Here is a 10,352-nt window from a genome sequence, read left to right on the forward strand (position 1 = left end):
GTGTCAAATGACAAAACTAAAACAATTCATAATGAGTTTGATGTTCTTAAGACAACCCATGTATGGGGAGAGTGCTCACAGACAGTGGAGCACTCTCCCCAAGGGATTTAGGGTGAGAACAAGTTGTACACAGTTAGAAGAGGTAATATGGAAACAGATGGCTAGGAGGTCCTATTTTCTAGGATAGAGTAAGCTAGCCAAAGCTAAGTTGGAGGATTTCATTAGAATAGGTTAGGTTTCCTTGACAATGAGGCATTTCCTGTAAGTGCTGCAGCTGACTCAGGTTTAGATTTGTAACTTGAGTCAGCAGACTGGGATGGACTCTATTTTGTGGGTACTGATATACAAATTAACTTTATCATTATAAACTTTAAAATCACTTAGAGACTGGATTCAAAACCTTGTTTGGATCCTGGTGTGAGCTGAAAAACCAGCATGATATTGCGATTTATAAAAAGAATTATATATTTGGTTTTCCTCCCCATTTCTGGCACAGAACTCCTAAAACCATTGGAATTTCCTAAGTGATGAGAGCAATACAGATGTCCTTTGTTATGTTAATGAAGCGACTTTTGGGAAGCTCCTATAAAACCCAAGAATGGGACGGTTGCCAGTGAAGCCAAACATGGGATTAGAAGATTGGAACTTTTGGTCCCAACTCCAATCTCTGGGGAAGGAAAAGGGGCTGCAGATTAAGTTCAAGAACCAATAGCCAATGACTTAATCAATCATGCCTATGTAGGAAAGCTTCCATAAAAACCCAAAAGGACAGGGTTCCGAGAGCTTCCAGGTTGGTGAACACCTGCAACTTTGGGGCGAATGGAGCACTCAGAGAGGACACGGGTACTTTTGTGCCCTGCCTTATGTATCTCTTCCATCTGACTCGTCCTGAGTTGTTTTCTAATAAACCACCCACCTAGGGAGAAAACTGGTTTCCTGAGTTCTGTGAGCTGCTCTAGCAAGTTAATTGAGGGGAGTCATTGGAACCTGCAATCTAAAGCCAGTTGGTCAGCAGCACAGGTAACAACCTGGACTTGTAATTGACATCTGAAGTGGAGGGCAGCCTTGTGGGACTGAGACTTTAGCCTTGGAATCTGATGCTGTCTCTGGGTTGATAGGGTCAGAATTGAGATGAATTGTAACACACCCAGCTGGGGTTCCAGAATTGCTTGGTGGTGTGGGAAAAACCCCATCAGAATTGGTGTCAGAATCGTTAAATAGAAAAAAGACATTTTTGAGGCAATCTGGGAAATTTGATTATGGACTGGATATTAGATTGGGTTTTGCAAACTATGGCCTGATGCTTGTTTTCATAAATAAAGTTTAGCAGAACACAGCCACATTCTTTCATTTATGTACTGTCTAAGACTGCTTTCTCCATAGCAGTAGAAGTTGAGTAATTACAATAAAGAACATAGCGCTCACAAAGTCAAAAAGTTTACTATCTGGCCCTTTACAGAAAAAAAATTGTTCATCCATTGATGCTATTTGAAAAACATACATAACATTTGGAGATGCAAACTGAGTAATCCCTATATCCTTTACTATGCATGTCTGCAATTTGCCTTAAAATCCTTCAGCGAAGGAAAAAAAAAAAAGCAAAACAGGTTTGATGAAACAAATCTTAATGATTGTTGAAGCTAAGTGAAGACTATATGGGGAATCATTGTATTATCCTCTCTACATTTGTTTGATTTTTTTTTTTTGTACAAAGGATACGGAACTGTGTTTAATTTGAATCAATTAACATGTGTGATGGATTGTTGGCCAAAATGGCTGCCATTGGTTTCCTCCCTGTCCCCCAGCTGGGGAATGGATAAATAACTGCAGTAAATCTATACCATGGCATGGTATTCAGCAATGGAAAGGAAGAACTACCAATACACTCAGCAACATGGATGAATCTTCAGTGCAAATTGCTGAGTGAAAGAAGCCTAGATTCAAAAGACTACATATTGTATGATTCCATGTATATGGCTTTCTGGAAAAGGCACACTAGGGGGATAAAGAAGCCATCAGTGGCTGTCAGGGCTTAGGGGTTGACTGCGGAGGGGACATTTTGAGGCATACGGAGACTTTGCAGTATCCTCACTGTGATGTGGCATGATTTTACACCTAGTTTCAGGTGGTTCTAGTTATTGTCAGTCCATCACCAGTGATCTGATCAGTTCCACATTAGAGAGAACATCCAGTTTTGGAGAGGTTGACACTGTAACCCTCACTCTCTAATGAAGTACTGCCTGCCCTGAGAAGTTTACAGTCCTTTACTATATTCCTTTTGTTGTGGACTCCCCTCCCCATAAAAACTGTCCATACAAGATTTCCTCTGATAGCCCCCCCTCATCTGAATGCTTACTTCCCTTTGCATTTGTTTCATAATGCTTTGTCCCTGGAACAGAGAGCTTTGAATGCAGAACCTTAGGTTGTCACTTAGGTGTCTTAGGACCAGCTGCTGAGGGATTTGGGTCTAGTTCTTAAGGAAAAGGTGATTGAAATAAGCTGAAGAAGTCAAGTGAAGGAGCTGTACCTCAGAGGGTGATGTCAGAAAACTAAAGGCCTGCCCTGCTTTATAGTCTAACAACAACAATAATGGCAACAAGTATATTTACCCTGGGAGGCAAACTTTGGAGTGTAAGAGAGACTAGTCCCACAGAAGGAGGAGTTCTGACAAGTGAACAAGCAGGATGATGTGGATGGTGACTGAAGTGAGGCCACCAGGGGCCCTTCTGGGTACAGCAGCCATGACAAGTAGGACCACTGGGGGGCGTCGGTGGAGCACATACGGGTCACAAGAGCACAAAAGGGTGACTCTGTTGACATCGTGGTGGAATCTAAGCTGCTCTAGGATCTTGCTGTAAGGAAAAATGAGAGAGACGACTGAGAGGCATTCAGGTAAAGGATTCCATGATGATGAAAATCACTTAACTGTATCTTGTACTACAGAACCAGGAAATGCAGTCTCATGACCAGCATTTTCATAGATGTGTATGATGTAATGGATACTCCTGGACACCGTCCCACCCAGGATCATTCTCACCCTTGCTATCTAAGCAAGGGAGGTGAGGCTCCTTACTACCATAGACAACCTCAAATGCCAGTCCCACGGGGAATAAAGCCTTATCAGCTTTTCTGAGAGAAGATGTGTGTTCCATCTGCACCTGCTCAGAATTCCACCCGCCTTTGGCCAAGGGCGACCCACAATGCAAATCTCTCTTGTCATCTAACTTTTCATTCTCTATGCTGTGTCTTCTTCCATAATTCTTCCTAATTATGACCTTCCTTTGATCCATCATTTTCTGAATCCTTCATTCCATCCCAATAAACTTTCCTTCATCTTCATCTTCTTCAAAGAATATTCTGTCCATGTCCATGCCTGGGCACATCATCCTATCTCTGCGTTGTTCCTTCCTCTCCCTCCATAGGCTTAACCTCTTCCACTTTTGAGGTCTTGTCACCTAACCCTATCTCCCTGCTGCAGATTCCTGGCCATTCTCCCTCATTCACTGAGGACTGAGGTACCTGAATCTTCCAGCTCAAGGCCTGTTATCACTGGAAAACTTCAGCATTCATTTGTTCTCTGAACTCTGTGTTGTCTTTACTACCATTCCTCATTAGCCACCATTCCTGTGACCATACCCTGCACTGGGGATGGCAACCATGTGGCACTATTGCCCAAATTCCCACAGCCTGAGATCTTTGAGATGTCATATTATTATTTCCTCTGACTGGATAGGGTACTAGAACTCTTCCCAACACAGTGCATCTGAGGGGAATCTTAGCCACATTCCTATACTAGATGATTACTCAGAACTGCACAATGCCTGAGATCTTAAATTCCAGGAAACTATTCTCGCTCTTTTTACCACCTGCTCTTCCAATTCATTGAGAACATCATTACTTCATCTACCTCTTTCTAGGCCACTTGATATCTAGTAGCCTTGTTCTTCTGGCAACCATCCCAATATGCCAAACCCAGGACCAAACAAACCATCCCTGGTCTATGTTCCCACCTGTCTTTGCTCAGCAAATCACAGCTGGGAGTGATTTCACAATCATGCTAAAACAAAAGCATGGCCTCCATAAAGGATCAAGTGGTTCTTCAGTGCCATTTCAAAATCTTTTTATGTGCCATATTTTCTGCCTGGCACATTTTAAATGCCTTTCTAGTAGTTGGAGAATTAAAAAATTTGCATCCCCCTTTCCCTGGCTTTCTTTACAACTAAACCACAGACCTATGATCTAGGTGCCCCCAGTTGAGCTCATTCATGTGAGACCTTAATCTGAAAGTCAACAGTGAAAAGAAGTGGGCTCCTGTGAGGTATCAGTTCAACTGGCAAGGGCAGAAGCAAAAACATCCAGATGTTGAAGTTGGCAGTGGCTACAAGATTGAGGGGACAGAAGTTCCTTCCACTGTGGGCCAAGGTAGACACATCAGGGGAATGGGAAAACATTTCCCATATTGCAATACAGTATGTCCTTTGATTGTCCATAATTTACCTTTACAACCTCCATTCTTATGTACTTGGCTCACAGTAGGTGCTTAATAAATTTTTAGTATTGATGACTTGCCCAAAGTCACTCAAGGTAGAGAAGCCAATGCCAAATTCATTCTTTCAACTCTAAAGCCACTAGTCTTTCCCAGACATAGCTGACAGAGCTATTCTCTGTATCTGACTCCCGCCATTAGGCCTGGGATAAACAATGATGGGTGCTTACAATGAAGTGCTCACATCCTCTGGCCTTCCTGCTTCTGGCTCGGCAGCAGACATGGTAGGATAGTTGCAGAGGGCATAGTGCATTCTATATTTGCTAAGGGGGATGATTCACTGTACCTTCTAAAAGAAAAAGCTAAACTTGTGTCCTGAGACACAACCTTGAGGAAAGTGTGAACAGCACTGTGGGAAGTCTGAGTGGTGAGAAATGACCAGTGGCTTAGAGGCCTCCCAGTGCCAGAGAGAGTTTGCAGGGGAAACATTCAGGGTTAAAGGAAAACAGGTCTGTTGCATCTCTAAATGAAAGAACCATAGCACCTTGAAATGCATGCAACTAAATCTTCAGTTGTTTCAAAAGTATTTTTACAATAGTGTTACTCAAGACTCTGCATGTGTTGCACTTTGAAACATGTGGTAGAGACAGTGGTGTGTCTTGGCCCATCCATTTCCTTTTTCTCCTAGTACAGAAAAACTGCCCTTCCCAGGAAGTGTTTTTCTCTTCCATAGGAGGTCTACATACTGCTGCTGGTGCCACCGCCCAGTCTCTGGTGGTCTCTGAGAAGCTCCAGGGCATTTGTGAGCACTCAACACCAACACTGATGGGTGGTGGAAAATAGCCTTTGCCATCATCATTGCAGTTGAGAGTATGGGGACAGATATGCTCCTGTGGTGTTGAGGAAAGCAGATGTCAACCTCACCAACACTTCAGGGTTGCTCACTGAGGATGAGGTGGAACATATGATCACCATTACACAGAATCCAAACCAGTACAAGATCCAAGACTGGCTGTGAACAGATAGGAACTGATGGACGGAGAGTAGAGCCAGGTCAGGCCAAAGGTCTGGACAACAAGCTCTGTGAAGACCTGGATCGACTGAAGATTGGGCCCATGAGGCCTGTACCTCTTCCCATATGGTATCCCCATATTGCAGTAAGTTTCTTTCTTTTCTTTTCTTCTTCTTCTTTTTTTAAGATTGCATTTATTTATTTGACACAGAGAGAGAGAGCACAAGCAGGGGAAGCGGCAGGCAGTGGGAGAGGGAGAAGCAGGCTCCCAGCTGAGCAGGGAGCCCGATGTGGGGCTCAATCCCAGGACCCTGGGATCATGACCTGAGCTGAAGGCAGATGCTTAACCGACTGAGCCACCCAGGCACCCCTGTAGTAAGTTTCTTAATTGTCCATAATTTACCTTTACAACCTTGGCCTTTGTGTCAAAGGCCAGCACACAAAATCACAGGCTGCTGCGGCTGCACCATAGGTATGTCCAAGAAAAAATAAAACTGTAGGACTTTTCTGTTAATATATAGTTTATACACCTACAAAAGAAATGGGGTCATGTGACTTCTAGCCAGCGGAATGCAGATGAAAGTGACGTAACCACCGTTTGTGCTTCCAAAAACCTATGAGGTCCTCTAATTCCCCTCTGCCCATGGCTGGAAGTAAAGATTTTGGAATCTGGAGTCAGTAGAAGGAGCCAGAATGTCTGATGTCACCACTTGGAGAAGAGGCTCCTGAGGAATCACCCTGGAGACCTGACTAAACTCTTTGTTAGGCTGTGATGTGCATGAGATATAACCCTTTCATTGAGATATGACAGACACATTATGGATTATATCAGTGACTGGCATTAATCATCCTGACTAACATAGACCATGACCAAGATTTTCATCTACTGCTTAAAAAACCAGTGGATGGTACCTTTTAAAATAAAGCTTACATTAGGGCAATTCAGTTTGAAAAATATTTATTAAGTGTTTACACTGTAAGTTCCTTTTTACCTTGGGAAACTCTTATCTGCCCTCTACCTGGAATTTTCTTCTGCTCATGGCCCACCTCTCACTCATGCTGCAACTCTCAGCTTACCTCCCATGCCCACAGAGAAGCTTTTTCCAAAAGCAGGCTCCCTCACCATTTTCTCTCATAACACCTTGTTGGTTTCCTTACACAACACTAATAACAATTTATTTTTAAAGATTTATTTATTTATTTTAGAGAGAGCACACAGCAGGGGGAGAGGCAGAGGGCGAGGGAGAGAATCTCAAGCAGACTCCCCACTGAGTGTGGAGCCTGACACAGGGCTTGATCTCATGACCCTGTGATCATGACCTGAGCCAAAATTAAGAGTTGGCTGCTTAACCGACTGAGCCACCCAGGTGCCCCTACAATTTCTAATAATACATTTTTCTCTGTGTGTGTGTTTATTCTCCATTAGAGAGTAAGCTCTGTGAGACTGAAGCTCATCACTGCAGAGTCCTTACTCATGGAGTGCAGCACATGGTGGGAGACAGTTGTATGAATGACTAAATGAATGAATACATACATGCTTTGGTCATTAGCACTGCCGAGAACAAAGTTGAATACAATGAATTAGTGATTAATAGTGAGGCTTAGTCAAGTATATAGATAAGGACAAGATAAAATGCAACGTGGTATTTTTCAAAAGTTATAGAATAAGAAGCGAACCTAAAGGAGTTCTCAATGGCCAACACTGGAACAATTTGAGCAACCAAATAAATAATATAGTATTGGATTATAATCCAAAGTATAAAATAAATATCCATGAGTCCATACTGACATAAATGCTTGAATAAATAAATGGGAAGAAGAGACAAACCTCACATACAGAAGAATTCTAAATAGCTCATGTAGGTCCTTCCCCTCAAGGAGACAGCATCTAATCCCTGCCACTTGAATGTGGGTGTGCTTAGTGATTGCTTCCAAAAAAGCAGAGTATGGAAAGAGGGGAGAAAGTAGCTTGACAGTGGAGGAACTTGGCAAAAATTACCTCAGCTAGGTATTTTGTTATAGCAGTCTGAAGACAGTAAGCCTAGGTATGTGTATGTGTGTGTGCGCACACACACGCACACAGGCAGACACACACGCACATGCACATATATGTATATATGAATTAATTATAAAGAATTGGCTCTTGCAGTTATGAAGGCTGGCAAGTCCAAGATCTGCAGAGCCAATATATATACCAGTTCAAGTCCAAAGGCTGGCATGGCAGACTACTGTAGAACCAGGAAGAGCTGATGCCCTAATTCAAAGGTCATCAGGCAAAAGAAATTCTATGTCACTTGGGGAAGGGTCATCCTTTTGGTATATTCAAGCCTTCAACTGACTGGATGAGACCCACCACATTGTGAGGGCAATTTGCTTAACTCAGTCTACTAATTTACATGTTGTTCTCATGTAAAAACACCCTCACAGAAACACCCAGTTGGTTTGCTCTGGGTTTCAGCGCAAAAAACAAACACAAAAGCAAAAATAAAACCATCCAAACAAACAAAAACACCCAGAATAATGTTTGACCATTAAATTAACCATCACAGAACCTAGGGAAACATGATAAATAAATGTAATGTGGTTTTCTAAATAGGATCTTGGAACAGAAAAGAATATTAGGCAAAAGTAAGGAAATCTGAGTAAAGTACAGACTTTATTTAATAATAACATATCAATATTGGTTTATTGATTGGGACAAATGCATTACACTAATGTAAATTGCTAGTAATAGAGGAAACTGTGTGAGTGGTATATGGGAACTCTCTGTACTAATTTTGCAATTTTCCTGGAAATCCAAAACTATTCTAAAATAAAAAATACATTTAAAAAAATGTTAGAGTAGTATGTGTATAGGAAACACCACGTCTGAGTAATGGTGTCAAGAAAGTTTTCCTGGACAAGGTGGTTTTTGAAATATCTATTTCAAATGCAGGTGAGCACCAGAACGTGGAAGCCCTTGAATGTCAGGCTGGAAAGTTTTTATCTGAATGTCTTAGTTGGAGCTCTAGATATTAAAAATGAGATCAGAGAAAAAGTGGGGAAAGGGAAGCCAAACAGATTATTGCTGGGTCCAAGGGAAGTTACGGAGGGATCCAATATGGTGCTAACAGTGGAAGCAGAAAGAAAGTAGTGGATTTGAAAGACACCAAGGAGTGAGTTGATGGGATTTAGGAGCAGGCTGGATATAATGAAAGATCCAAAGGATTTTAAAGGATTTTTCAGGGATTTTAGCTTGAGAGACCTGAAGAATGGTGGTGACCAAGATTAAGGTAAGACAAGACCAAGAGCAGATTTAGAGAAGAATGAAATTTTACATTTGCATTATCCTCAAACTATTCTGGACAGGACATCTGGAAAGCCTTGGAAAATATACATGTGGTATTTGGGAGGGTGCCTCTGGTTAGAGATAGAGGTATTGGAGTCCTTGTCAGAGGTGGGAAATAGCTGGAGTCCTGGACATAGAAGAGATGCTCAAAGGAGGAGGAAGGAAGAAGATAAAGGACACAATGCTGGAAGACATGGATCTATAAGGGGAAATAACACAGAAACCAGAGGACTTTAAGAGGCCAGAGGAGAAACAGTGACGTGACTGAAGCTTAGTATAACTGCCTGCCCTCTCCCTGAAGAAATAAAGCAAAAGAAAACCAACAGCCCTATAAAATATGCTGCAATTGATCAATCTAAACAAAAAACAAAAAACAAAAAATTCAGGAAAGGAGAAGTTATAGCCTATTGGGAAGTCTTTTACTGTTAAGTAGAAATGACCATTGAAGGTGTGGTTAACAAATTGAATGCAAAGGCAAAAAAAAGATTTGGGGGAATGGGCAGTTGATATAAAGAAGGGGACATTACAATAATAATCTAGACCTGTAAGTTAGAAATAAAATAAAGAGTGAATCATAGAATTAAAGGTATCTTTATATTTAAAGAATAAGCAGGGCGCCTGAGTGGCTCAGTTGTTAAGCGTCTGCTTTCGGCTTGGGTCATGATCCCGGAGTCCTGGGATCGAGCCCCACATCGGACTCCCTGCTGACTCACCTCTGACCCTCACCCCACTTGTGCTCTCTCTCTCAAATAAATAAATAAAAGTTTAAAAAAAATGAAAGAAAAAAGAATAAACAAAATTTATTGTATTATCCTGATACAGTTTATTATTTACTTGATACTCAAGTGCAAATGGTATTAAACTGATGGTTTAAAGCATGATTTTTAATATCTGTTACTTCAAAAAGAGAAAATAAATGAAAGTATATATCAGATAGAAAACAAATTATACAGCAAAGAAGAATAAAGAGGAAACAATGTTTTAATATGCTTTAAGAGGCACCAGAAATATAGAAAATTTACTAATTTGATTGCAAGTGCAACTCAGTTAGTAAACACTATTAAAATGCAAAAATATCAGATTAGGCTAAAATGCCAGTTCAAAAGAAAACAAAATATTGTAACACAGAAAAGTTAAATAAATAGGCAAAAATGTAAAATGTAAAATGATTTGTACACAAGGTTGTTCATCACGACATTAATAATACCAGAGCAATACAAACACCCAGTGTCTACCACCATGACATTTGTTGGATGAACTGTGGCACATCTACACAGTGCAGAACTGTGTGCCCTTCAGGCTTTTACTGGTGTAAGGATGATCTCTCTATCCTGCTGCAGAGATGCTTCTGGGACACATTGCTGCAGGAGTCATTTAGGTATTCTCTCTCCCCAGACAGTGACAGGAGTGCACTTCCATGCCCACTTGGATTTTGCTTTTGCCAATTCAGTGTGAGTGGAAGCATTGTGCCTTAGCTCCGTGTGGAGTTGTTGCGAGGCAGTGTGTGACTGGACTTTTTTCTTTTC

Source organism: Neomonachus schauinslandi, chromosome 12 (assembly GCF_002201575.2).
Source record: "Neomonachus schauinslandi chromosome 12, ASM220157v2, whole genome shotgun sequence".
NCBI classification, from domain to species: domain Eukaryota; kingdom Metazoa; phylum Chordata; class Mammalia; order Carnivora; family Phocidae; genus Neomonachus; species Neomonachus schauinslandi.